Raw genomic sequence first — 6,000 nt, forward strand, 5'->3', positions numbered from 1 at the left:
CACCGAGCTGTTAGCATTTTCCAGGACAAGTTGGTCGCCGTGTTGGCAGCGTATGCCGGGGACCTCGGCGCGAATATCGTCGGGAAACGGCGTTCTGAAAGGTTCTTTCTACCTTGGTTGAAGTTGGTCGAAGATAGCGTAATTATTAGTTGGAATTCCGTATAGTTTATTTCATTTGCCATAATACGAGTGTGTATGAAAATGAAATAGTTGGAGCGACTAGTCTCGGACTGCGAAAACCTGCGTTATATTAAAATTCTTTCTTCGAATGATAGTGTCTTTCTACATATCGTAAAGAAAAAAAAATGTACACGTCGAATTGAATAACCTCCTCCTTTTCGAAGTCGGTTAAAAACAATAAAACACTGTCAACTTAGTTGATGCAAATTTTGCTGACGTTACGGATCCGGAAACACAACATTCTCGGTACAGAAATATAAGATCATTCGTATTCGCCATTTACATAATGAATATTTTTCTCATTCCGTCTAGCAGCTGAATTTGAGCCAATTTAATTACGAGCGGATATTATCTCGTTGACATTGAAACTTTTTTACAGATAAAATGTTTCTTTTTTTCTTTGAATATGGCTTGCAGAAACACCGTTAAAAAAATAGCCATTCGATACGAACGGCTGTCGCGATCATGGATCAGGAGATAAGAAGGATTTCACCTTGATTTTACCCGTTCGATTAAATTCCAATTATTGGAAAATTCATGAGCGTACCTGTGTCGAAGAGTTTAATGTCGCGTGGAATAAGCGCGGAACGGGTTTTAATTTTAAACGTGTTCGTCGCGCGGTTCGACTTTCCGTCAGGTGTCGGTTTCCTCCGCCTTGCGAGACATTGCGATACGTACGTCATAAATATTGAAGAACAAAGGTTGTCGATACACAGTTCTTGCGGCGGTGGAAGACAGAATATTAAAGCTAGCACGATGGCTAAATGGATTTAAATGGGGATGGAGTAAAAAATTGAATCCCGACGACAGAAATGCAAAGAATAATACATAAATGAATTTTAGCGAACAGCGGTTGATTGAAATGATTCTCTTTTTTTCATTAATCGAGACTTTATTTTAATTCGCGGCAAGCTGTTAGTCGACCAGTAGCCCAAGTATTCGAGACAGTTATCGATAACATTCATTTCGCATACATTTCGTATGGATATTATTCGATATATCTGGAGATTATGTTTAAATATTATTCCGTGTCAACGTAACGGATATCGATGATCGAGAAGTCTAACGATATTCGTATTATCGTTCCAGCGTATCAGACTATTCCAAGACTGTTAAGAATTAGAGAAACTGTGTAACGACGAAAAATTCATTAAATGCCTGGTTAAACATTCACAGCACGGTAGTTAAGAATCACCGACGCAGACCTTTTCGAGTCTCGCGATCGCTTATGTTAATTGCTACCCACGGGATCTACGTCGCCCGTAAACAGCCTGTATCTCGCTCGTTTCCAGTCGCAAAAATGCTGCTTCTAATTACACCGAGGAACATTCAGGCTGATGCCTTAAACGTTTTGGGGGCGTAATCGATGGAGAACTACGGATCAAAATAAACTCACTTTTCGAATACTTTTCGAATAAACCGATGAATAAGAAAATTTCTATCCACGCTGTTTCGAACAGACAGTTTGACAAAAGAAACAATGGAACAGCTTCACGATTCAATCGATGCGACTAGACTCGTGAAAAATCGAGGGCTCGCGTCCTGCGAAGGAGATTAGGCGGCGGAAGACGTCAGTAGGCGGACATCCAATTAGAGGGTGCGTACGCGGACACTGTCGAGTTTTAATGGAGCCGGTCCGAGTGCTCTTTACGTCTACGGAGAGCCAGAGTGGCGCATTGGCAGGTCGCGTCAATCAGATAGCGGCGGCGAAACGCGCGGACAGAGGGTCGCCGAAGTGCCGATAGCCTCCGTTCCGGCTTCCTGCTTTAATTTAATTGGACGATCGCCAGTCGCGCGTGCCACCTGATAAATAATTAACGCGTCTGGTCCGGATCGATTATCAAATTGCCGGCCCCGTGGACCGAGGGCCATGCCATCGAGTTCCCAGGACTCTAGGGGTGTCCCTGATCTCGCTATCGATAGATCCTATCAGGATTATACGTCTTTAGGTACATTAGAAATGGAATATATACGGTGGAGGGTCAAATTATTATTTATATCAGGTCATTGTACAGAGTTCGTGTCAGTTATCGTTCTGCCATTCGCGTTAACGTGGGAAATGTAACCCTCTTCCTACAATTTTCTACAAAATATTTGTAGTTTCTTATCAAGCGCAAATACGAAGCTAGAAGTCTCCCTAGGTTTGAAATTACTTGGCCGAGAACAGAAACCTCCTTTATAATTAAATTTTAACCAAAGAACCATCGTTAAGTAAAAAACCAACAGCGAGGAAGACATGTTTCTTTCGATTCGAGTTTAGAATCCCGTTTCTACTCGCCCATATCCGCCACGCCGTATCGATCCTTTTCACGACTTAATTGGGCGTTCCTTCGTTCAGTTGCTTCATTAAACGCTTTCGACGCAATTAGCTCGCGAAAAAGATCGCGGTCTGTTTTGTTCGATTAAAATTGCAAACGCGAGCGGAGTCGGACGTTTCGCGGGAACCACCCGGTTCGATCTACCTTCGCTCGATTTTTTGCTGCCGCATCGGCGCTGGATGTTGGGCATTTTTAAGCGGACGACGTCTTGACGTGGAAGAGGGTTCAAGGACCGACGATCCTCGATTAATTGCCACGGACAGCTCGAAACGTAAATGACAGAGGTATTCTATTTCGTCGTCGGATCTTCCCAGCTTCGAAATAGTTGGTTATTCCAATCCTGGCGAGGAATTGTGGCTACTCAAGGCCAGGCTGTGCGATTGACTCCGCTACATTTTACTCGTGCGGTGATTATTTTTGGGAAACTCCGTAAATTTGTTATCTTTGATTATAAATTGATAATCTACTTCATTTGGAATTAATTCTTGGAGCTATTCTTCAATTTGGGGAAACAAATTAAAGTCAGTCTACGTTAGATTAACGTAGAAAATCCTTTTCGCTATTTCTAAATAGATCTAAGTGTTCAAAATCTGAAACTTTAGAATAAACAAGCTACATTGTTCGCTACTACTTGGAATGTTAAATACAGCGTTTGGCTGTTCATCGAACAAACTACAGTCAATTCTATAAATATTCGTACCCTCTATATCTATCGAAGAAGTTTGACTAAATTAAATAATATTATAGTTTTGATATGACCAAATGAATTTTTCATTATAAATATGTATATGAATAAGCTTATACATGTACATATTTATATATACATCAACATACATATACAAGCACTGTCTTGGAAACCTACCATTTAATTTAAACAAATTTCTTCAATAGACATAGAGGATAAGAATATTTGTGGTACTGACTGTTTGTCCGTTTATCGTCGCGCGCAAGTTTGCAAATTCCTTCAATAATTAATTCGACATCTTTCGGAAGTCGAAACGTATAATACAAGAGCTATCGGCCATCTTGATGTTGATGGATCTAATTAGTTCCCAAAGGACGTGTACCCGCGTACGCTTTCCCGTTCGACTGCAATTATTTCTTCATCCACTCGACGGGGCTGGACACGGCGTTTATGTTTCGCACGTTTAGTTCATTATCATTGATACACGGCGACAGTGATTGTGGTGAGGCACGATTTCGCTTTTACGAGCCGGGTAATTTCCGATACGCCGTTCCACGCTCGGTCTGCCAGCTCGGTGCATTATAATTACAAATGCAAATTCCGGTAATATCCGACCGGAGAAAAATCCATATCGGGATAGAATCTGATATACTTGTAGAGGCACGGACTCGATTATAATTTTGGATATCCTTACGACCGTGTAGTTTGCTCGTCGAGGCACGGAATTATAAAATACGACTGAAAACGAGTACGGAGGAAGGACGAGCTTGCCTAAAAATAATAACTGCAGTACAATGTTGATTAATAGCAAAATATATCGCTTTATAAATACTTTTAAAATAGAAGAAGTAAAAATATGTATCTCGTATTGGAATAATATTCAAGATGGCTGAGGGGAAAATTAAATGGGGATATTCCTAGGGGCGATTTAAGCAAACGATTTGTTTTCGAATAAAAGGATTCTCGATAAGATCGTTAAAGTTAAGTCAGAGCGAAAATAAAAAATAAAAAAACGCGGGAGGAAAGAACGATAAAAGCATTATAATCTACATTCAAATGTTGTCCTGCATGCAATACACCACATATATCTTCATACTTTGGTAATCTACAAATCTAGGAAATCATAAATATCTATTTCATAACTGTACAAATGTATTCACCAAAAGATCCAACGATACTTTCCCGAACTCTTCGGGTACATTAGCTTGTAAATAAACACGAGCAATCGACAACCAAAAGAATCCAAACGGATCACCCTAACTGGTGCCCCGACGAGTACAAGTTTCAATAACAAACCTGTCTCAGGCTCCCACCATTCGTTCGCCACTCGTGTCTACTCGTCTCCACCCCGAGGCGTTGATTACGAAACCGATTCCTCTTGTCAATTACAAACGAAAAACGCTCGCGACTCGTGTTCGCGAATTAACGTCATCGAGCCCACCCATCGACGCCTCTCTGGATATCTCTCGGCCTTAAGTGCGCTTCTTACGAGCACGAACCCAGAGGCAATTTCGGTCCACTCTGACCGGAATACCCGGGATCGATACACACATGGCCAACCGATCGTGGCGATTACGCGGCCGAGCGTATCGCGTAAAATTGCTTAAACGTAGGAGAAGGGCTGGCCATTACGAGGGAGCCATTAAATGTAATGTACGACCGGGAATACGTGCTCGAGCTGCCTCATCCATCGCCGGTCTACTTTTCGGCGGTGCCGATTGTACAGATCGAACCTTATACAGGTTGGATCACCTGAATATTTGAGGTACTTGTGCACGGAGCAGCATTAAGAATCGTATTTAATTCCTGTAAGGTTTACGGTTCTTTAACCCTTTAACCTCTAATAACGAGTGAGATCGTGATAAGGAATTCGAGTCGAACATGAAAAGCATGAGTCGGACACGTCGTATGAACGTAGGTATACAAGAGACTTTATACCTGACTATGGCACCCACGGCTCCACGATAAATCGTAGTGCAAGGGGTTAAATGGAGGCATTCTCGATACAAAGGAGGAGTCGCGATTTTTGTATCGAACGAATCAGAATAACAAAGGAACATACTTTTACAAAGAATGCTAAAGACTTTTGTCTCCATTGAAAGATGATTTATAATAAAAAAAAAAAAAAAAAAAAAAAAAATCGACTCGAAGAAAGCAACCCACGGTTTCGTGCACGCGGTACACCTTGTACCCAACCGACCGATAATTTATATACACGTGTTCGTGTGTACACGGTCGATGAAAACGATACGAATGAAGTACTTAATTCACGTGGGTCGCCGCGAGGCGCGTAATAATCCAATTATTTTCCGATGGAATCGCGATCAAGATCGACGAAACGAAAATTAGACGTCTTGCTTCCGATGGAGAATTTAGTCTCTCGATACGGCAAGAATTTCCAGAGTTCGAACCTTTCTTTTCAACTATGGTTTCATAGATGAAAATACATGAAAAATCAGAGTTTATCGAGCAAATCGGTTTCGTAGCTCCCCCTAGTATTCGCCACCGTGAGTTTAAATTAATTTCAATTATTCTATCACGATACCGCAGCAATTATTTATCACCTCGCCGCAAACACCCTTAACTCGAAGATTAGCTACAGATACCTTTCAGAAATTATTACGTCTAACTCTCGGAGTGGATTAACACGACTCGGAAAATATCTCATTTTCACGCCACGCTCTTCGTCGTGACGCTTGTGATCTACGTTGATGTTCAAACTTGTTCTGCAACTTAATCGCATAAACGCAGCAACCGCGTGCGATCGTATCTGGCGGGGATATGACCGGCGACTAATTAGCACTTCGTTATCTGACC

The sequence above is a fragment of the Hylaeus volcanicus genome, chromosome 2, assembly GCF_026283585.1.
Source record: "Hylaeus volcanicus isolate JK05 chromosome 2, UHH_iyHylVolc1.0_haploid, whole genome shotgun sequence".
Classification (NCBI taxonomy): Eukaryota; Metazoa; Arthropoda; class Insecta; order Hymenoptera; family Colletidae; genus Hylaeus; species Hylaeus volcanicus.